General features: G+C 45.6%; 1 protein-coding gene across 2 annotated transcripts in view; it reads right to left on the bottom strand.

Annotated features, from left to right (window-relative positions):
• The window catches only part of SETBP1 (SET binding protein 1), a 274,005-nt gene that overhangs the window by 12,680 nt on the left and 239,061 nt on the right, over nucleotides 1-22,264 (bottom strand). The window lies entirely within an intron of this gene.

Here is a 22,264-nt window from a genome sequence, read left to right on the forward strand (position 1 = left end):
AGGAGAAGAAGAAAAACACAACCCTGGTCTTATCAGAAATATACAATAAATGCCCCTCTGTGTTTCGCAGGAAATCCTGTACCCCAGTATTCCCTGCTTGTAAATGTGCTTCTAATAATACAGTTTTGAGGATTTTGATTTATTATTATTATTATTGGGTTTCAGTCATTTTGCTTCAGGACATAACATAAACATTGATTCCTGGCCAACACATTATTGCCTTGCAAGTCTATTTTTAAAACAATATGAGGAAAGATGATAATCACGTCGCTATTTAGGGTTGTTTCTCCATGTGCATCTGTAAATGCTGGTATCTCACACGATCACAAGGACAAGAACAGACAGGAATATCATTATGGTCCAACCAGTTACCCTACAGTACAACCCTCCAGACTTTGCTAGACCAATGCATGCTTTCTCGCTACATCAGGGCCATGCAGGTGATGGATTTGTTGAGTACAACACACTCAAATCTTCATCAGCTATCCTATTTGTGTCTCGCCTTGAGATTGCCCTATTCTATCCTTAGGACAATCCTGCGAAGCAAGGCATATTGAGAGAATATGACTGGCCCAGAGTCACTCAGTGTACTTTGTGGCTGAACAGGGATTCGAATGGAGCCTTCACTGACACACACCTTGATTGAACTACAACACCCTGAAACTTTCACATATCTGGACTTGGGGCAACGAAAAGTAGAACGATGAAGGGCGAAAGCTTTGAGAATTCAAAAGCAGGTTCCATGTTGATGGTTGGAGTTCAATGTGGATCCTGAATATGAAAAGCTTTTTATTATTATTACCACTAGAAGAAGAAATTTGAGGGGTAGATTGTTGTGGGGGGGGTTTTTTTTGCATTTAATAAGAAGCTACGTAATTCACACTTCCTGAACCAAAACAGAAACTGAAGCATAGCTATCCTTCAAGATTCACACTTCTCTGAATTTTACGACGAGGTTCTCCACCCAAGCATTGTGTACAAAAATGCATTGCATTAGCAAGTTACATACAAAAATGCATCGTACTAGGCGAAATGGGTTGCAAAAACGTGTAGATCAGCTGGAGCTGTGTACAAAAATACGTTTATGAGGGGGAAATTCATACTCAAACCATGATGGGTTTTCATGAGGAATTCTAAAAAAGGACTTTTTTGTTTGTTTGTTTTGCATATTGCTGCAGATATGCGGGAAACTGAGATAAACCAAATTGACAGATTAATCCATCCCTAATATCCCACACTACTACCTGTGTCGGAAGGAAAACCTGTGATTTCCTTATTGCAAATGTACAGATTATAAAACGGTGAAGCATGGTTTTGCACTGCGAAAGCCTGAGGTGATTCGAGACGAGCAGCTCCCCTGCACATATTTCAGATAACAAAGCAGAATGCACAAACCACATGAGATGGTGTCAGACACAGTAGAAATGTGCAGCAAATTAGCAGCCATGCCAATATTTTGAAGATGGAAACAATTTGTGTGTGTGTGTGTGTGTGAGAGAGAGAGAGAGAGAGAGAGAGAGAGAGAGAGAAAGAGAGAGAGAGAGCGCTTGTATATTTAGAATACAATGCTAACCACCTCCTGGATTTAACATCTGTTGATAATTAAGCTGAAGATCCTGTATAAAAAGCTCTATGAAAACTAGCAGCTGTAACCTCTTGACCTCCATTGCTTAAAAAAAAACAAAACCCAACCCAACCCCCAGTTCCCCCCGCCCCTAACCTACGTCTCTGTGAAACTGTGCTTCACCCTATCAAGAGGCAGTCATCCATTTTTCAAAGGTAATCCTTCACAAACCACTTATCCTCTCAAAATCTCTACCTGCACACAGTGTTTGCATTAGGGACCCCGTGATTTATGGATCCCTTCTCCTTGGATGTAGGGGCCTACTTCCTGTTGCCGTGGTTACTTGGCTCTTGGTTCAAGGTTAAACTACTCCCAGCTCAAAATCAGTGGCAGGCCCAAGCATCTAACAGCCGGATTTTATTGACTACCCTAGGCTGCTTCAAAGGTCAAAGACCAAAGTGCTGCCTACTCCCTTCAGGGGGAGTCAATACTTTCAATATTTTTATTCGGTTTCCTCCAAAGATGCTCGTGGGCGTGCGTACACGCTTGGTTGCCACCTAGCTGGACCTCGCAAGGTCACACAAATCATTGAGGAACAGCGTTCTCCTGGGGAGCCGTTACCAATCTGACAGATGACTTCAAAAGAACGTATTGCCCACCCTTCGGCTCGACATTAGTTCTCCACAGGACCACTGGCTTTGCATCTTAAGAGTTCACTCTTGTTTCTAATTCACCACAGCCCTGTTTGGAAATGCAAACCCACGCCTTCTCGAATGCTCGGTCCAGATGGCGGCACGTTCAAGAACTTATAAAAGCACTAAATAGATTGAAATGAAGAAACAAAGCTTTGCAAACATGAGCATGCCATCCCGGGGGCGTTGAGGGATACCATGTGTCCTATTTTACAGAGGATGATCCTCTCTTGGAAGAGTCCAAGTTTGGTTCAAAGATAAAACAGCAATCTGAAGGAAGAGCTGGAGAAGTCTCTAAGATGCCCATCAAAACTTGGCAGCACCTGGAGAGCAGACTGAGCAGGCACACGGACCTTGTCCCCCCTCCCCATGGCAAGATGTATTGTATTTCTATTTAAGGTAAAGGTAAAGGTATCCCTGCCTGTACGGGCCAGTCTTGACAGACTCTAGGGTTGTGCGCCCATCTCACTCAAGAGGCCGAGGGCCAGCGCTGTCCGGAGACACTTCCGGGTCACGTGGCCAGCGTGACAAGCTGCATCTGGCGAGCCAGCGCAGCACACGGAAACACCGTTTACCTTCCCGCCAGTAAGCGGTCCCTATTTACTTGCACCCGGGGGTGCTTTCGAACTGCTAGGCTGGCAGGCGCTGGGACCGAGCAATGGGAGCGCACCCCGCTGCGGGGATTCAAACCGTCAACCTTTCGATCGGCAAGCCCTAGGCGCTGAGGCTTTTACCCACAGCGCCACCTGCGTCCCGCATATTTCTATTTAGACTATAATAATTCTAAACTGGCATGCCAGACCCTCCGAGTGTCCCTATTTTCCATGGACAGTCCCGGATTTACAGAAGCCATCTGATTTGATCCTGGAATGTCCCATTTTGCCTTAGGATGTCCCTATTTTCGTCAGAGAAATGTTGGAGGGTATGGAACAGGGTGTTTCAGGGGCCTTTTTTCACCTCTCAGGTGGGCACCATTGCCATTCTAAGGGAATGAGGGAGGTGTTCATGGTGAGTTCAGGCACCTCTTTTTCTAGAAAAAGAGCACTGGATGTCCCAATTTTCATCGGAGAATTGTTGGGGGGTATGACATGCATCCGGGACACGGGTGGCACTGTGGGTTAAACCACAGAGCCTAGGACTTGCCTATCAGAAGGTCGGCGGTTTGAATCCCCGCTACAGGGTGAGCTCCCGTTGCTCGGTCCCTGCTCCTGCCAACCTAGCAGTTCAAAAGCAAGTCAAAGTGCACGTAGATAAATAGGTACCACTCTGGCGGGAAGGTAAACGGCATTTCCATGTGCTGCTCTGGTTCGCCAGAAGTCATGCTGGCCACATGACCCGGAAGCTGTACGTCGGCTCCCTCGGCCAATAAGCAAGCTGAGCACCACAACCCCAGAGTCAGCAACGACTGGACCTAATGGTCAGGGGTCCCTTTACCCTTTACCTTTATGACATGCATCCATAAAAATTAATGTATGGTCTTCCTATTTTGGCAGCATGTCTCCTTTTCTCTGGGCACTTAACATTCTCCCTAGCCACTAGAGGTTAGCCTGAAGTTAAAGGGTTTGTGGCTCAGTGCTTTGGATGCAGAAGGTTGCAGGTTCAATCCTGGACACTTCCAGCTAATAGCTGTTGATGGGAAAGAGTCTGGAAATGTACTAGCAGTATATTGGGCCAGGCTGGCAAACAGTTTTCTATGGCTGTTTTCCGCAAAAAACCCAAAAGATACTCAAGAACTTTCAGAGAATTGCGAAAGAACAATGTCAATCAACATTTGATGATCTCCTTCTACCGGTCCACAATAGAAAGTGTCATTTCATACTGCATCATGGTGTGGTACGCTGGCTTGACATCAACTGATAGGAAGTGCCTACAGAGGGTGGTGAATACAGCACAAGATATTATGGGCTGTGCTGTGAATCCACTGGATGATATCGTGGCAGAACGTTTCCTCAGGAGAGTGAGGAAAATTTTCAGGGATGATTTACACCCTGGCCGGCACTTTCTTGATCTCCTGCCCTCAGGCAGAAGATATAGAAGCATGATTAGTCGCACCAACAGGGTAAAAAACAGCTTCTATCCATGGGCTGTTAGGCTGCTGAATGAAAAGATAACAACAGGGCAACTGACTTTCGGGTTTGGTGGGTGTGCGCCAGTAAACGAGGGGAATTAAGACTAAGAGCTGAGTGTGGGGTGCTCGTGTAATCTCACTGTATAGAAGTTGTACAAGTGACAATAAAGTATTTCAACTCAATTTTAATAACTGTAAGGCAGGGGTCCAATTGAACCACTTGTGATTCTCTACTGAGGTGGACTCTTGCAAGATCATGGTATGGTAAGAGGAAACATCAGCCCAACACTTTGCTGATGCTAAGCAGGTCTGGGTCTGGTCAGTGCTTGGATGGGGAGCACATGTCTGCTTCCTTGATGGAAGTAAGGTGGGGTATAATTGCAAGAAAATAGAAAAATAAATAAAAGTAGGGCAAAAAGCTCAGGCTCACATCATAAAGACTAGTTATTCCATACCTGTTCGGAGACCCTGAATATGCACTCTTTTCATTGCAAATTTAAAACACATTGATGGACCACAGGGGGTCTGGCAAAAAGGAAAGGAAGAAGAAGAAGAAAGAAGGCCTTTGAAGACTGACTTCAGCCCACCCCCGTTGCAGTGAAACCTTGTGCAAGAGGTGGCCAAGTTAACTGAAAGTAATATCCGGGCCAAAAGACAGGCTGTCGACAAGTTCTGAACAAGTGAACTCAGGGTGAAGACAGACATGGCATGTAAAGTGCAGTGGTAGTAGTTTTCTGCCCAGAGAACAGACACTCCAGAAAGCGGAGATCGTGAGTGAAAACTGCTGCCCGCAACACACCGTAGAATGCACATGCCTGTCTTTGCCTGCAGAGAGGGAGAGTCCAGCTGGGTGAAAGAACCCTAAGAGAGAGCGTCAAAAGTCCAAATTGTCAGTTGGAGAAAGGCCAGCTGGAAACCAGAGAAGGCTCTGCTTGGCAGCTGTCGGTGCTTCCATTTGCAAATGGGTTGTGGGCAACAGAAAGGGTGAATTCAGGCTACCGTATTTTTCGCTCCATAAGACGCACTTTTTTCCTCCTAAAAAGTAAGGGGAAATGTGAGTGCGTCTTATGGAGCGAATGGTGCTGCGCGGAGAGGGAGAGCTGCACAGCCCCGCAACCTTCAGTGAAGCAGGAGAGGAACAGAGCCCCCCCCCCCCCGCTTCGCTGAAGGGGCGCTGCGCAGCTCTCCCGCTTCACAGCGACGCACCTGTCCTGTGAAGCCGGAGGAGGAACAGAAGGGGCTCCTTCTGTTCCTCCTCTCGCTTGGCTGAATGGGCGCTGCGCAGTTCTCCCTCTCTGCGCTGTGCCTCTCCTGCGATGGAGAGGTGCTGCGCAGAGAGGGAGAACTGCGCAGCGACATGCCTGTCCTGTTTCACAGCGACGCACCTGTCCTGCGAAGCTGGAGGAACAGAAGGGGCCGCTTCTGTTCCTCCTCCCGCTTGGCTGAAGGGGTGCTGCGCAGAGAGGGAGAACTGCGCAGCACCCCTTCAATGAAGCACCTCTCCTGGCTTTCTGCCTTAGCCATGTGCAGCCCTGAAGGGGCAGGGGGAGCCTTCATCCCGCTGCCCTGAAGAGGCTTGGCGCGGCTATCCCAGAAGCCAGAACAGCCAGAGACTATCCCAGAAGTGAGATCCCTCTTGCTGTTCTGGCTTCTGGGATTCAGAATATTTTTTCCCCCTAGTTTTCCTCCTCCCAAAACTAGGTGCGCCTTATGGTCTGGTGCGTCTTATGGAGCGAAAAATACGGTACCTGGGGGTGGGAGGGAAATACAGACTGTCATTCTGATGTCAACAGCATGTGGAGGCTGCTAAAAAATAAAGAAAAGTGCATGCATGAGGTCGTCTGGTTTCACAATCAAACTACCTGTTTGGAAGCACCCTTAGGGGGGAGAGACTAGACCATGGGCTGGCAGGGGCTGATGGGAAAGTCGGAGACACAATCTGGAGGGCGGCAGGTTTGGGAAGGGCGTTCTGGTGCATAGCTCCTGCCAGAATCCAGCAGCTATAAAGGGGCTATCTGAGGGGAAGGCTGCCAGCTGAGCCCAGCACCCAAGAGCGTGCCTGGGAGAAACTTCCTAATGGGAAGAGCTGTTTGACAGTGGTCCAGAGATGGGCTTTCTCTCTCTCTCTCTCTTTTATTTCCTTGCTTACATAAAAAAGGGGAACAATACTGAAAAGGGGTACAACTTAAGAGGGGAAGGAAAAGGAAAGAAAATGAAATTTACACAATCTGTTATTAAGATAAAAATTATGACAAAAAAATTGTGATTACAATTTCATGTTACAATAAAAGTAAAAAAAAATTCATTATCTTTTATACCTGTCTTCCCATTTATTCCTTAATTCTTTTTACATAAATTTGCTGCCATATCAAAATACTATTTTTAATGTTAATATTTTCACAATTTATAAATGCTGATATTTATATAAGCAATTAATAAAAACTGCTGGGATCACTCAAAAGCTGCTACAGATTTTAACATGGTACATTTTAATACAAATTCAATTCTCGGTTTATTTTTTTTGATACAAATTCAATTCTCCCATTTTGATACAAATTCAATTCTCGGTTTATTTTTTTATTTTTTCAGATAGGCTATCTAATTCAGCATATTCAGCCAATTTTTGTATCCACTCTTGTCTAGAAGGAATTATGGGCTCTCAACTGCTGGCCATGTTTAAGCAGAGGTGAGGCAGTCAGCTATCGATCAGAGATGGTTCTGTAACTGCATCCTTCATTGTAGATACTACACTGGGAAGTGGGGCTGCACTAAATGACCTCCAGCTCTAAAATTCTGTGATCAACTGGTGTCTGAGACACTCACTCCCTCCCAAAAAGCATGCATACACTAAGCAGGGGGCTTCACTCTGACTTATTGATGAATGATAATCCAGTTTCTACCTAAGGTTTTAATAGGTCATAAGATTTTATGGTATCTATATTTGTAATGTATTTTTGTCGGTGTTTGTCCTTTGATGCTATGGCCTGTCGGCTACGCAAATAAAGTCTATTGATTGATTGACTGCGTCAAGTAGGACAGGTGTGGTTCTCCCCCACCTGTGAATTTGGTGACTGCACAGAGAGATACCTATAACTGGCAGGAAAGTCAATCAATGGTTTGAATCAACTGTTTGTGCATGTGTGTGTACAGAGGGGAAATTTTAAAGGCCCCTAGAAGCTGTTGGATTACAGAGCCTATCGACTCGGGTGATTTACACATTTTTATGCTTCCGTTAGGATATGTGGTTAGGTAATAATGCCAAGGGCTTTGGATTTAGGAACATCTATCACATCTAAGTCGTTTGTGGCCTGACTTCTCAAACCCCCCCCCCAACCCGCAAATAAATAAAACTAACTCCTGTTTGGGAAAATATCCAGCAGCGTTTATTGTTCTGCTTGAAATCTGCGCAGGAAAGGTTGGTGGACGACTATCGAGGGAAAGTCCAAAAAGAGAAAATTACCATATGGGCCCGAATAATAGCTGCACTCCTCCCCCCCCCCCCGAATTCCAAAAGTGAAAAGTTAAAGTGCGGCTTATATTCATGGCCTCCCCCAAGCCGCCAGAAAGAAGGGGGAAGGGGAGAAGGCTGCTGGCAAAGCGGCGTGGCTCCCCCCCCCCCGGAAGTAGCCCGGAAGCGCAGGGGAATGGTACCCGTAGGATTTTCTTCTACATTTGCCATTTGTGGGTGTGAGTGCGAAATTTTAAGGGAGTGGCTTATATTCGGGTATTGTCTTTTCTCCCCCCCCCAACTTTAAAGGCATGGCTTATTTGTGGGTGCGGCTTATATTTGGGGCAATATGGTAATTCACCAACTGATGAACTGCTATAGGGTACGACCTGAAAAAAATGCACTAAAACCCACAACAGCTTTGTGACATCAGTGGGATGTGGATCAAACTCTCTCTCTCTCTCTCTCTCTCTCTCTCTCTCTCTCTCTCTCTCTGGGTGTGTGTGTGTGATTATATGTGATATATATATGTGTGATTTCAATACAGTGGTACCTCGGGTTAGATACGCTTCAGGTTACAGACTCCGCTAACCCAGAAATAGTACCTCGGGTTAAGAACTTTGCTTCAGGATGAGAACAGAAATTGTGTGGTGGTGGCGCAGTGGCAGCGGGAGGCCTCATTAACTAAAGTGGTGCTTTGGGTTAAGAACAGTTTCAGGTTAAGAACGGACCTCCAGAACGAATTAAGTTCTTAACCCGAGGTACCACTGTATTTGGTTTGACTCTGACCATCATTCCCTTATATTATTGCAATCTCTTCCTTTCTGGTCTTCCACTTCTCAACTTGGTTCCCTCATGTCTATTCAGCACTGTGTTCCCAAAATGATTCACCTCTCTCGTCGCTCTGATAATGCAACATCTTTCCCTACTACAGCTTCCTGACTGCTTCTTGGTTCAGGCCAAGCTCTTTGTCCTTTCCTTCAAATCCCTCTGTGGCCTTTTGCCCCATAAATGATTTGCTCTCATGCCCCTATGTGCACCTGCCCATGTTCTCCAAGCTCCTCCATCATCCATCATTTGATGGTCTCCAGCTCCACCCAGAGACCCCACCCTTCCTCTCTTTCACTTTGGATTGTCTCTAGGAACCCCTGCAAGATGCCACCTAGCCCACTCCCTTCATCTCCCTTCACAAAATCCACAAAACTTCGAGGGGCGATAATTTGTTCTGTTTTGATGGTGTTATGTATTGACATTTATGTTTTACACATGGTGCCATAAATCACTAGGAGACCTTTGGACAACAAATGACATAACAACAACAACAACAACAACAACAGGTCTTTGGCACACACACACCAGTTCCCATGTCCTACTGAAAGAGTGAGGAACCTGCAGCACGTCAACCAAATTAGGATTCTCAAGGCAGCCATTTTGCCCCATGTTCAGTTGAAACCTTCCCTCACGAGGAAGTGGTTCCACCCCCTTGATCACTTTGCTTGTCCTTTTACTGAACCTTTTCCAGCTCTTCAATATCCCTTTTCAGGCGAGAACTGTACACAAGTCCTCCAAGTGTGATCACACCATCACAAAATTAAAAAATGCTTGCTTCTTGGGAGAAAAGCAATGACAAACCTAGACAGCATCTTAAAAAGCAGAGACATCACCTTGCCAACAAAGGCCCGTAAAATTAAAGCTATGTTTTTTCCAGTAGTGATGCATAGAAGTGAGAGCTGGACCACAATGAAGGCTGATCACCAAAAAATTGATGCTTTTGAATTATGGTGCTGGAGGAGACTCTTAAGAGTCCCATGAGTGCAAGAAGATCAAACCTATCCATTCTGAAGGAAATCAGCCCTGAGTGTTCACTGGAAGGACTGACCCTGAAGCTGAGGCTCCAAGACTTTGACCACCTCATGAGAAGAGAAGACTCCCTGGAAAAGACCTTGATATTGGGAAAGATGGAGGGCCCAAGGAGAAGGGGACGACAGAGGACGAGATGGTTGGACAGTGTTCTCGAAGAGACCAACATGAGTTTGACCAAGTTGCAGGAGGCAGTGGAAGACAGGAGTGCCTGGCGTGCTCTGGTCCATGAGGTCACAAAGAGTTGGACACGACTAAATGACTTAACGAGAGGGACGCGGGTGGTTCTGTGGGTTAAACCACAGAGAGTAGGGCTTGCCGATCAGAAGGTCGGCAGTTCGAATCCCTGCGACGGGGTGAGCTCCCGTTACTTGGTCCCAGCTCCTGCCAACCTAGCAGTTTGAAAGCCCGTCAAGGACAAGTAGATAAATAGGTACCGCTCCGGTGGGGAGGTAAATGGTGTTTCCATGCGCTGCTCTGGTTCGCCAGAAGCAGCTTAGTCATGCTGGCCACATGACCCGGAAGCGGTATGCCGGCTCCCTCGGCCAATAAAGCGAGATGAGAGCCTCAATCCCAGAGTCGTCCGCGACTGGACCTAATGGTCAGGCGTCCCTTTACCCTTTACCTTTAAACGACTAAACAACAAATTACGTTACCAACAGTTTTATTTTGAGCTCCTTCCCTAACGATCACTGGAATGGTATTCACTTGTTTCACAGCTTCTGCACACTGGGACAACATCTTCAACAAGCTATCGGCTATGACCCCACCCCAAGATCTCAAGCATAACGAAGGGTCTTTTTGCTTCCCTATTTCCCATGATCTACCTAGGGCAGTGTTTGACAGTGCTGACAATGTAAAGTCCAGTGGTACCTTGGTTCGCAAACTGAATCCGTTCTGGAAGTCTGTTCCAAAACCAAAGTGTTCCAAAACCAAGGCACGCTTTCCCATAGAAAGTAATGCAAAATGGATTAATCTGTTCTAGACTTCTAAAAACAACCCCTAAAACAGCAATTCAAAATGAATTTTACTATCTAATTAGACCATTGATCCATAAATGAAAGCAATAAACAATGTACTGCAGTCACACAATCAATCAATCAATCAATCAATCAATCAGTAGCTGACCTGGGTTCCACATACAGTCACAAAAACAAAACAAAAAAAAGAGCCGCAAAAACGCAAAATAAATTGCAAAAACAGCCACACCTCAGCGTAACATTCAAAACAGAAGTGTGGAACTCAAAATGGAAACGTAACACTCAAAACGGAGCACGTTCGGCTTCTGAAAAAGTTCGGAAACACTTACTTACTGGGTTTGCAGTGTTTGGGTTCCACGTTGTTTGAGTACCAAGGCGTTTGAGAACCAAGGTACCACTGTTCCAGAATGAACTGAACATTCGGCACGGAAGTCTAACAGTACTCCCCCATGCATGTTTACTTGGGAAACAAGCTTTATATAATTAGGTTTACTTCCAGCTGCATAGGATTGTGGCCTGTAAAAGAAGTCATAGACTGGCATATAAGGCTTTCCAGAGCAGAAGATTTTTGCTGGAGATAAGCCCTCCAGGGCTTTGCTTCCTCCAAACTCTACAGGTCTGCTAATTTTATAAACTGATGCATACAGCTCACCTCCAGTGCAAAACTCCTTTGCGGTCTTTTGCTTTTTAATTTAGTTAGGTGCCGCATTTGCAACATAATGCACCCTGAAACATAGGCTGGGTCAGATTATTTGCATTTTTATTACTATCTTGAATAAAGATTCTGAAGAAATATGATATCCAAGAAATCTCTCTCTCTCTTTAAAAAAAGAAAGGTATAAGAAAATGGAAATTCTTAAGTGGATCTTTGAGAGCAATGCCTGGCTTCATAGCCCGAATGAGAGAATGGAATTACTGTATGATAAATGCAACAAAGAGAAGTAATTGCTCTTTCTTAAAGAAATGCTTGCTCTGCCCCGTATGACATGCACTGCCACTTTCAGAAAAAGCCAAACTTTGAAAATACAGAGAGCACATTCCTTTTGATCTTAATGCAGGCATAGTAACAGTTTCTATTCACTGGTACACATCCTCGTAGGAACTAGTAGGAGCAGAGACCTCTCTGAAACATCTTTCCTTATTCCCCAATAAATATAAAGTGGTACCTCAGGTTACATACGCTTCAGGTTACAGACTCCGCTAACCCAGAAATAGTGCTTCAGGTTAAGAACTTTGCTTCAGGATGAGAACAGAAACTGTGCTCTGGCAGCGCAACAGCAGCAGGAGGCCCCATTAGCTAAAGTGGTGCTTCAGGTTAAGAACAGTTCCAGGTTAAGTACAGACCTCCGGAATGAATTAAGTACTTAACCTGAGGTACCACTGTACTGTATTTTTCCATGTATAAGAGGATTTTATTTTATTTTTGCTATTTTTTTTAAGTAAAAAATTGGAGGTCATCTTATACATGGATGGTGAACGCTCTGGCTCTTAAAATATGGCAACCCTAACTTTGCGCAACTCCCCGCAAAAAGCTCAGAGTTGTTCTCTTTGATGTTTATTTCTTTCTTAATTTGGGGTTCGAAAAAATAGGGGTTGTCTTATACATGGGGCGGGCGTCTTATACACAGAAAAATACGGTATTGTTGGGGTTTTTTGTTTTAAAAAGAATAATGTAGAGACAGGGCAATGGGTCCACCGACAGTTGTTTGACAGGTGAAAAGAATAGCGGCGTGGTATGCAAATTATGTTAATCACATGACAATTAGTAGTGGCTCACACACTCATATTGTCTCCTTTGTGGATGAAAACATTCGTTATCCCTGCTCTAAATTCTGCAGAGAGAAATAGGAGGAGAAGGGTTGTGTGTGTGTGTGTGTGTGTGTGTCTGTGCTGAAGCCATCATTACCTAGATCTCCCGATCTTTATCTCTGCTAGCACACCCAGAAGAGCTAATGCCACAATGATAGCTTTGAGAAGCCTCTCAGGAATCGGATGAAGGGAAGTGATAGTGATGAACTCCCGCGCTAATAAACACCAAGCGGTTATTCCTGCAGGATGATCAATTCCTGGATGTCCTGAGGCTCGTCTGATAGAGTCGATTCGCTCGCCTCACTAATAAAGCTGAGGCCCAATATCAGATTAGAACGGCGGCAAGCTTCTTAAAGGAGCAGCGTAGAAGCCGGTGTGCTGGAACGCAAATGCTCCGAGACACAACACACAAATCTGCCTCCTCCTCCTCTTCCTGCCATGCAAGGAAGCTTCAAATTGTTCCTTTCCTCTGCTGCAATCAGACGGACCCTTTTTGCCATTTTTCAGATGATTATTATTATTTCGGTTGATGCAGCAATTCGGAACAATTAATTTGTCATCTTGTTAGTGGAAATTTAAGGCAACGATCTAAGAGAACTCTTCTGCGCTATGATAAACTTTCGTCCCTTCAGGGCGCTTCTCTTTCCCTCGGACTCGTTTCACATCTCATCCATTATGCAAATGAGATGTGGAAACAGTCGTGTTCCTCCTCCGAGCCTCTACGCTGATGGATTATGCAGAGTCAGCTCCGCTCAAACTAATGAGGTTAAATACGTCTTGCCATCCCTTTCTACTTTGTTCGGCCTCTCGGTTGACTTCCAAGAAAATCCGATACATAGCTCTCCTGTTTAAGATTTTCGAGAGAAACTCTTGATAGAAATATTTTTAAAATGCCTAAAAATAAGAGGGCCATTTCCGTAGTGGTTCAGCAACACACTCCAGCATTTAGCAAGTAGACACCAAGCCCCAAGAACTAGCAATCCTAGCAAGCTCACAAAAGCAGGATTCAGATGACCCCTATGCATTGTAAGAATGTAGTCTATGGGACGTGGGTGGTGCTGTGGTCTAAACCACTAAGCCTCTTGGGCTTGCAGATCGGAAGGTTGGTGGTTCGAATCCCTGTGACGGGGTGAGCTCCTGTTGCTCGGTCCCAGCTACTGCCAACCTAGCATTTCAAAAGCACGCCAGTGCAAGTAGATAAATAGGTACCATTGTGGCGGGAAGGTAAATGGCATTTCCGTGCACTCTGGTTTCCATCATGGTGTCCCGTTGTGCCAGAAGCGGCTTAGTCCTGCTGGCCACATGACCCGGAAAGCTGTCTGTGGACAAACGCTGGCTCCCTCGGCCTGAAAGTGAGATGAGCGCCGCAACCCCATAGTCGCCTCTGACTGGCTTTAACTGTCCTGGGGTCCTTTACCTTTACCTAGTCTATATTGTCATTGTCGAAACAAAATAAAATAAATGAAATGAAATGAAAAAATAACAAAAATCCTTCCAGTAGGACCTTAGAGATCAGCTAAGTTAGTTATTGGTATGAGCTTTCGTGTGCATGCACACTTCTTGTTGTTGTTGCTGTTATGGTTAACTAAGTACCTCTGGGGGGGTACACATCATGCTCATTCTGGGGTAGTTTGTCCACCTTTGGTTCTCACCCTGCACTCAGCTCTCACCTGTGGCTCCTAGAAGCTCTCAGCATGAACAGCAATCACAATCCAGGACTGGGTTTGACTGGTTGGCCAAACCAGGTTAGCGTAGCCGATGGGTCTTAAACCCTCAGTGAGTTAGGGACTTCCCCTGCATACAAAGACAGCCTCCGGCAGATTGAACAGACGAGACCAATAGTCGGTCCCAAAGTTAAGAAGGCAGTTTCTTCTCATGCTGTAGAGGGAAGTGAGGGGCAGATGGGGCTTGTGAACATGGGAAGGTAGTCCAACTGGAAGAAGGAAAACTTTGATCCTAAACCTCCGCTGCCTTGTGGGATTTCAGGAGAAGAAACGGATAACAAATCTGGAGTAGAGTCCCTAAGATGGTTGGATGGGGCCCTGTACACCTCCTTCTGGCAACTCCTGCAGCCAAACATCTTGCTCTCACATGTCATTGCATTTTGCGCAGTAGAGAAGTAAAGCACTGTTAAGAGGGCATCCCTACCTGATCGTAAAGTTTGGTCAGTTTTATGTGAGAGCAGGCAGTCCATCCAAGTATCTAGGACATAAGCTGCATAGGTAGGGATAGACAGATCAGCCCAGACTCATCCCATGTCATTTTCACCGACACTCAGTTATTGGTCTGTCCCACCCCAGTTTTGTGTGGCTTTCTTAAGAGAACACCCGAAAAGTTGCATTTAAGATGTCTGGATTATTATGCTCATTATTTTACGCCTCCCCCCCGGTTGCGTATCTTTCAGTGCAATGCTTCTCAATGCAATTTTCTATAAAGGATGCATTAAAACATGTGTTTTCAACTGCATGCCCATCAGGTCTACACTATTCAATAAACATACAAGACGTAACCGGCTGTATGTTTGATAACACCTGTTACTCGAATCAATATTGTGCTTGTCCTTATAACTCTACTCTGTAAAAGTTGCTGATTACAGCAGCTACTACTATGTTATAAGATCCACTGTCCTGTGATATCATATATGGTATGTACAGTTGTTGACGGTTTTTATATTATTTTTGCTGTAAAAATGTTTGAGATTACAATATTGTATTTATTTGCATTACCTAGAGTTTGGAGGAGACTCTTGAGAGTCCCATGGACTGCAAGAAGATCAAACCTATCCATTCTTAAGGAAATCAGCCCTGAGTGCTCACTGGAAGGACAGATCGTGAAGCTGAGGCTCCAATACTTTGGCCACCTCATGAGGAGAGAAGACTCCCTGGAAAAGACCCTGATGTTGGGAAAGATGGAGGGCACAAGGAGAAGGGGACGACAGAGGACAAGATGGTTGGATAGTGTTCTCGAAGCTACCAGCATGAGTTTGACCAAACTGCGGGAGGCAGTGGAAGACAGAAGTGCCTGGCGTGCTCTGGTCCATGGGGTCATGAAGAGTCGGACACGACTAAATGACTAAACAACAACAAGAGTTTGTACTACTGATGAAGCCCAAGATGGCAAAACAAGGCTGATATTCCAGAATCCTTGTCTTAGACTCTGTGAAAGGATTCTGTAGAACAGCAACAACCTTTCATGTGGATTGTTGGACTCTATGAACAGACAGGTGGAATAGACACTTTCACATATATGGACCTTAAGCATAAACCGATTAGAGAATGAACTGATCCACTGGGTCTTCTACTTTTTCCGTTGAACTTTATGAGCTGCTTCTGTTGAAATCTACAATTCAATACAACAAATAGTATATATTATTTTTTCAAACGTACAGCCGGTTACGTCTTGTGTGTTTATTGAATATGTTTCACGTAACCAGAGGTTTGGTGTTGTTGTTTGCATCAGGTCTACACTGCAAAATCCGGTGAAGTGCACAATCCGATCAGGAGTTACTTTCTGATCTGCAGACATGTCTGGGACCATCGTACTGGGATGGTTTGCTGAGAAAAGTGAACCATGCAAATTCCCCGTTGTAGGGCTTTATACGCCATGACAAGCAACTTGACCTTGGGAACAAGCTGTCCGCCAGTGCAGCTCCGTCAAACTGGTATTCTATGTTTTTGGCAGGCTGCTCCAATTACCAGGCCTCCTACTTCACTTCCCAAGCCTGGGAAGATGCAACTGTGAGATGATGTTTCACACGCTCTCGTCTTCTCCTAAGCTAGAGAGACAAGAGGTGGCTTCGGCTATTCGCCTCATGAGGCAACAGAGGAAGCACAAGTGACTCACGCTTCCTCCAGCTAATATTCAGGGGCTCACAGCTCCTCCCCACAAACACTCTGCACAAAAGTTGGATGTCATAATGGAGGAATCGTGAATGATCCCTCTGTTCTGCTTTGGGAGAAACGTCCTAAGCCACCCAAGGTGGGGGCAGAGGTTATGAATCCAGTGGGCAGCCAAAGAACCAAACATGAAGGCCCAATGAATGGAAGGCTTACATTGAACTGACAATAACCGCAGCTTCTAACAGTGAACTTAGTGCCCCTGCGCTGACAGGACTGGCGACAAAATGGGGCCACAGTGGGGGAAAATGAGGTTTCAGGATCCTTGAGAGGAACCCTGAAATATGCAGACGTAAAAACAAAACAAAACTTAATAACTTAACAAAAGGGGAAAGCTCCCCAAACAACCCACGTCGGACTTGTGCATTTTCACTCAGCCCAAACCTGCAACATGTTTACTCAGAAACAAGTCCCATTGAGTTCAATGATGGCTGCAGACTTAGACTGCTGCCAAGAGTAGCTCTCGTGATATACGTCCAAAAGGTGGAAAGAAGAAACAGTTCCAACCAAAGAGGATTGACAGATAAAATTGATGGAATACGCAGAAATGGCAAAACTTAGCGAAAATAGGAGAAATCAAGAAGGGGGGACTTTTTATGACTGGGTGGAGAAAATTTATGGATTATTTGAAGATGCAGTGTAAACAACTTAAAACATTAGCAGGGTTGTAGTAGTAGTGTTGTTGTAAGAGTAATTAAAAGGGAATATAATGGGAAGTTAATAACTAGATATAAAAAAAACTGCAGAGGGGAGGGAATGTGAAGAAAATGTGGATTGATTATTTTAAGATTGATTTACACATGTATAATGAGAAAATGAGAATTAGGTAAAGGTAAAGGGACCCCTGACCATTAGGTCCAGTCGTGACCGACTCTGGGGTTGCGGTGCTCATCTCGCTTTATTGGCCAAGGGAGCCGGCGTACAGCTTCCAGGTCATGTGCCCAGCATGACTAAGCCGATTCTGGTGAACCAGAGCAGCACATGGAAACGCCATTTACCTTCCCGCTGGAGCGGTATGTATTTATCTATTTGCATTTTGACGTGCTTTCAAACTGCTAGGTTGGCAGGAGCAGGGACCGAGCAACGGGAGCTTACCCCGTTGCGGGGATTCGAACTGCCAACCTTCTGATCGGCAAGTCCTAGGCTCTGTGGTTTAACCCACAGCGCCACCCGTGTCCCTCAAAATGAGAATTACCCCCCCCCCAAAAAAAACCCAAACCTGCTGCCAAGCATTTTTGTTTTTTAAGTCTTGCTTTGGCTTTGTTATATTATCTGTGTCAATTCAAGGTTTAATTCTGATTTATCACTAAAAGGTATGTTTGCCTTATCTATGCAGATAGGAGAAATAATATACATTGAGGCTTTATCTTCTCATTAATACTCCAGAGTGATGGAGCTTTTGATTCCTCCTCCTCTATTAAGGATATTTATTAACTCGCAAATGGTTTCCCTTCTACATCTGAGGAGGAAATTGTACAATCACCAGTAAAGACTACAGATTGAATTAACGAGAGTAAATAGCTGCAAAGCCTCAGGGCAGAGAGAGTGTGTAGATAAATGCAAAATAAGAATGGTGATGAATGGAGAGTGGGATTGTTTAACACGTGTTGTGATTTAATAATAATAATAATAATAATAATAATAATAATAATAATAATAAACAACTTATACCCCGTGCATCTGACAGTGCTTCCCAAGCCACGCTGGGTGGCTCCCAACAGAATATTAAACAGAATAAAACATCAAACATTAAAAACTTCCCTAAAAGTCAGATATAGTGGTACCTCGGGTTAAGAACTTAATTCGTTCTGGAGGTCCGTTCTTAACCTGAAACTGTTCTTAACCTGAGGTACCACTTTAGCTAATGGGGCCTCCCGCTGCCGCTGCACCACTGCTGTGTGATTTCTGTTCTCATCCTGAAACAAAGTTCTTAACCCGAGGTACTACTTCTGGGTTAGCGGAGTCTGTAACCTGAAGCGTCTGTAACCTGAAGCGTCTGTAGCCCGACTGTAGATGTTTCTTTCCTTGACATCTGATGGGAGGGCATTCCATAGAGAGGGTGCCACTACTGAGAAGGCCCTCTGCCTCGTTCCCTGTAACCTCATTTCTAACAGGGAGGGAACTGCCAGAAGGCCCTCGGAGCTGGACCTCAGTGTTTGGGCTGAACGATGGAGGTGGAGATGCTCCTTCAGGTATACTGGGCTGAGGCCATTTAGGGCTTTAAAGGTCAGCACCAACACTTTGAATGCACTATAGAGAAATAAAACTTAGCACACACCCCAAAACATCCTCCACCACATCTAATGTCTTACCCCTCTCGTAGTCTTTCCTGACTATCTCATATGGAAAGAAAATGCTTCGGGGCAACATCTCTTTTGTGTTTGCACTGTTTGAATGGATATATTGAAAGGAAGAATTGCTTGGCAGCATATATATTGTACCGTTAAAGGATGTTTACATGACTTGGTCATTGCAATTTGATTACAAATTGTTCCGGGACTTTTTCAGCGGGAAGCGATGGAGAAATGTGATGAACCTAATCTAACCCTATCCTACAAGATTGTGGGAAAGTGAGGAATGGAGAAGGAGGAGGGAGAGAGAGGTGTCACCCTAGCCTTCAGAGCAGTGGGTGCTACTGCCCTCTTGGGTAGGGTTACCAGACGTCCCCATTTCCCGGGGACAGTCCCTGGATTTGTGAATAAGTCCCTGGACAAATTCCATTCCCGGAATGTCCCCGGATTTCATCTAATGTCCCCGGGAAATGCAGCAGTGGCAGTCTCAGCAGCCCAGAGCAGTTGGCTCTGGCTGGCTTCAGAAGCTGCTCGGAAGTCCCCATATGATGGTGGTGCAGGGGCTCTAAGATGCAGCTCCCAGGCTGCCTGCACCTTCCCTGACCCCAGCAACTAAGCTGTGAAGGGAGGCTTCGTGCTGCCTATCGGAGCAGCCTCCCAACTCCTACTTGCGTGTAAGCAGGAGGGGGCAGGGATCTCTCAGTTAGGCAACGGGAAGCCTCCCTTCCCAGCTGAGGGATCCCTGTCCCTTCCTGCTTGCACGCAAGTAGGAATGGGATTGGAGCTGCTCCGATGGGAAGGGAGGCATCACGCTGCCCGAGCCTCACTGCCGCCGCCGCTCTCGGTCCTCCTTCTCTGCCTTCCATGCCTGACTCACCGCACACCGCTTCTCCACCACCGCCACTGAAGAACCAACAACTATGGGGCTGCCCAGGCTCATGGATAAAGGAGATAGAAGCCTCGGACGAAGGGGAAATATGGCGGTTGAGGTCAAGGCGGCGGCCACTCCTCTGCCACCGCCATCGCTGCAGCATCAATGTCCCAAATGCATAGTATTTAATTAATGAATTAAAGTGTCCCCGGATTCCTTGGAAAAAATCTGGTAACCTTACTCTAGGGGGGGCGGTGGGATTGCCAATGGGGGGGGGGCTAAGAAGCAAGGGGGCTCTACCCCCAAGCTAAGGTCTCTACCCATGACAGTAAGGTAACTGGACAACACACAGAGACATGAATAAGTCCCATGTATGCAACAGCAGAGACATCACCTTGCCAACAAAGGTCCGTATAGTTAAAGCTATGGTTTTCCCGCCCCCTGCTGAAAAAGTTTGCTGACCCCTGATCTATCATCATCCAGGGTTGCTGTTTTGTTGCTGGACCAGTATACGCAAACTTTAGTCGCCTAGCTCTCGAAATTTAATCTAACCTTATCGGTCTATCTATCCACCTATCCGGGGGAAAGAGGATTGCACTAATATAAACGCCTCTCCTTTGAGGCTGTTCTGAAACCTCCAAATTGGGCCACTTTGCTTGTTTATGGCATTTACGATACGAAAAGGCATCGTTTGCGCCTCATGAAATGCAAATAACTCCATGGGAACATGCACACCAGCAAACAAATTCTGCCTTCTCCTTACTCCTCTGGTCACAACATGAATGCAATGTTATGTCTGGGATTTTTAGAGTATTAAAAGAGGGGGGGGAAAGGTGTCTGTATGTGGAGGGGGGGAAGTCCATTCAGTATTATTAGTCCCAGAGTAAATGTAACCTGGCCCTTGTTACCTCTTCCTCCTTTCCCTGCCGGCCCCCGAGTCTACTGCTTGCAATCGCTGCACATGGCATTAACTTTTATGCCTTCATCTATATGTACAATGCGGCTCTGTTATTGTTGCTCTGGGAACCCTGGTGTTTGCATAAATTTTAATTTCCTGTCTTTTGTTTGCTTTCTTCATCATCGTGCTAAAGGGGGGAAAATATTCCTCGGCTTGCAAAATTACCCGTAGTATATTGCAACAGTGTACGCAGCAGGTACCACTTATGCCGTGCTGCCTCAGCAGTGCCTACTGCTGAGAGCAGTGCGCGCGCACGTGTGTGTGTGTGTGCATGCGCGCATTTCTCAGGTCTGTTAATCAGAGCTGCCAGATGTCAGGGCTTTCACCCTGTGGATCCAGGTGCCCCCAAATTCTGAAGCAGGGTATTGCACATTCCATGCATCTGTCACAAAAGTACCAAAACTAATATCCGGCATGGATTTTTACAGGCCAAGAATCCCAAGTTTTCGTTATTGCTATTAAAACAAACTTCCTAGTCCTCAGGAGTATGCAGAAAAGCTTGGAAACAGCTCTTTGTGCATTCCTTACCACCGTTCCCCTTTACTGCCTCATTACTGTCAAAGCAAACAGTAAGTTATTTGCAAAGGGCAACAACTATGGACAACTCAGTATGCAAACACCTGAGACATAACCGAGTTAAAGCAAAGCATTTTTGCGTTCTCCTGCTTTCAGGGGGAGAATTAGGCAAAGGCTCAGGCATTCACCACTGAAACCAATGGGAAATGTGCCCTGAATCTGCATAATTTATTCTGATTTTTAGGGGAGGCTTCATTTTCTTTACAGTGGTACCTCGGGTTAAGTACTTAATTCGTTCCGGAGGTCCGTTCTTAACCTGAAACTATTCTTAACCTGAAGCACAACTTTAGCTAATGAGGCCTCCCGCTGCTGCCGTGCCGCCGGAGCACGATTTCTTTTCTTATCCTGAAGCAAAGTTCTTAACCCAAGGTACTATTTCTGGGTTAGCAGAGTCTGTAACCTGAAGCGTATGTAACCTGAAGCATATATAACCCGAGGTACCACTGTATTTGTTTCTGGATTGCAAGCACGATTCCATCCACACAGACGCCAGCTCAGTTTGAGCACAGTTTCATGTTCAGGCAATGGCCATTTTGCGTGTGTTCAATATGTGTGCGACTGCGCACATGCGCACCACCGCAACCCAGAAGTGGCTGGAAAAGGGGATATAATAGGTGCAGAGCGGGGGGTCAGGAACGTAATCCCCAGGTAGATGGCCATTTCCTATACAACATCAACACAGAACGGAGGTGCCCACCTTTTTTGCTGAACGCTTTGCGTTTGGAGCACCGGCCTGGAAAATGTGCCACTCCCACTCTCTGCCACGATGCAAACATTTCATGAGCACCGAGGATGAATGTCACCCTGCAGTTCTGCCTTACAATTGTCACTGAATTTAGTGCCAAAAATGCTTCCCGGTCAAGACTGAAAGGAGCCCTGGTAATGAAAGATAACTATTTTCTCAGGGCTGTTCAATATGCATCTTCTAATCAGGATTATTAAGCTCCCCAAATCTAGTTTTTTAGATAGGGGAAATCTATCTTGTGCACGCAGACACTGGGAAAAGTCTGAGGTTTAGTTACAAATGAATGCAATGATCATTCGCTTTTAATTAAAACGTGCTGGAGATAGGACCACAGCCAGACAATATTTTTGTTTCAAAAGGGAAACAAAGGAAGAGGAAGACCCCCCAACTCCCTGGCCGCCACCATGGAACTGCCGACGAACATGCCTGGATGTTTCTGTGCCTGGAATAATAAAAGTTTTCGTTAATCCTGAACACAGTGAAATCTTGAAAACGCTCCTCTCTTG

Source organism: Podarcis muralis, chromosome 11 (assembly GCF_964188315.1).
Source record: "Podarcis muralis chromosome 11, rPodMur119.hap1.1, whole genome shotgun sequence".
Taxonomy (NCBI): domain Eukaryota; kingdom Metazoa; phylum Chordata; class Lepidosauria; order Squamata; family Lacertidae; genus Podarcis; species Podarcis muralis.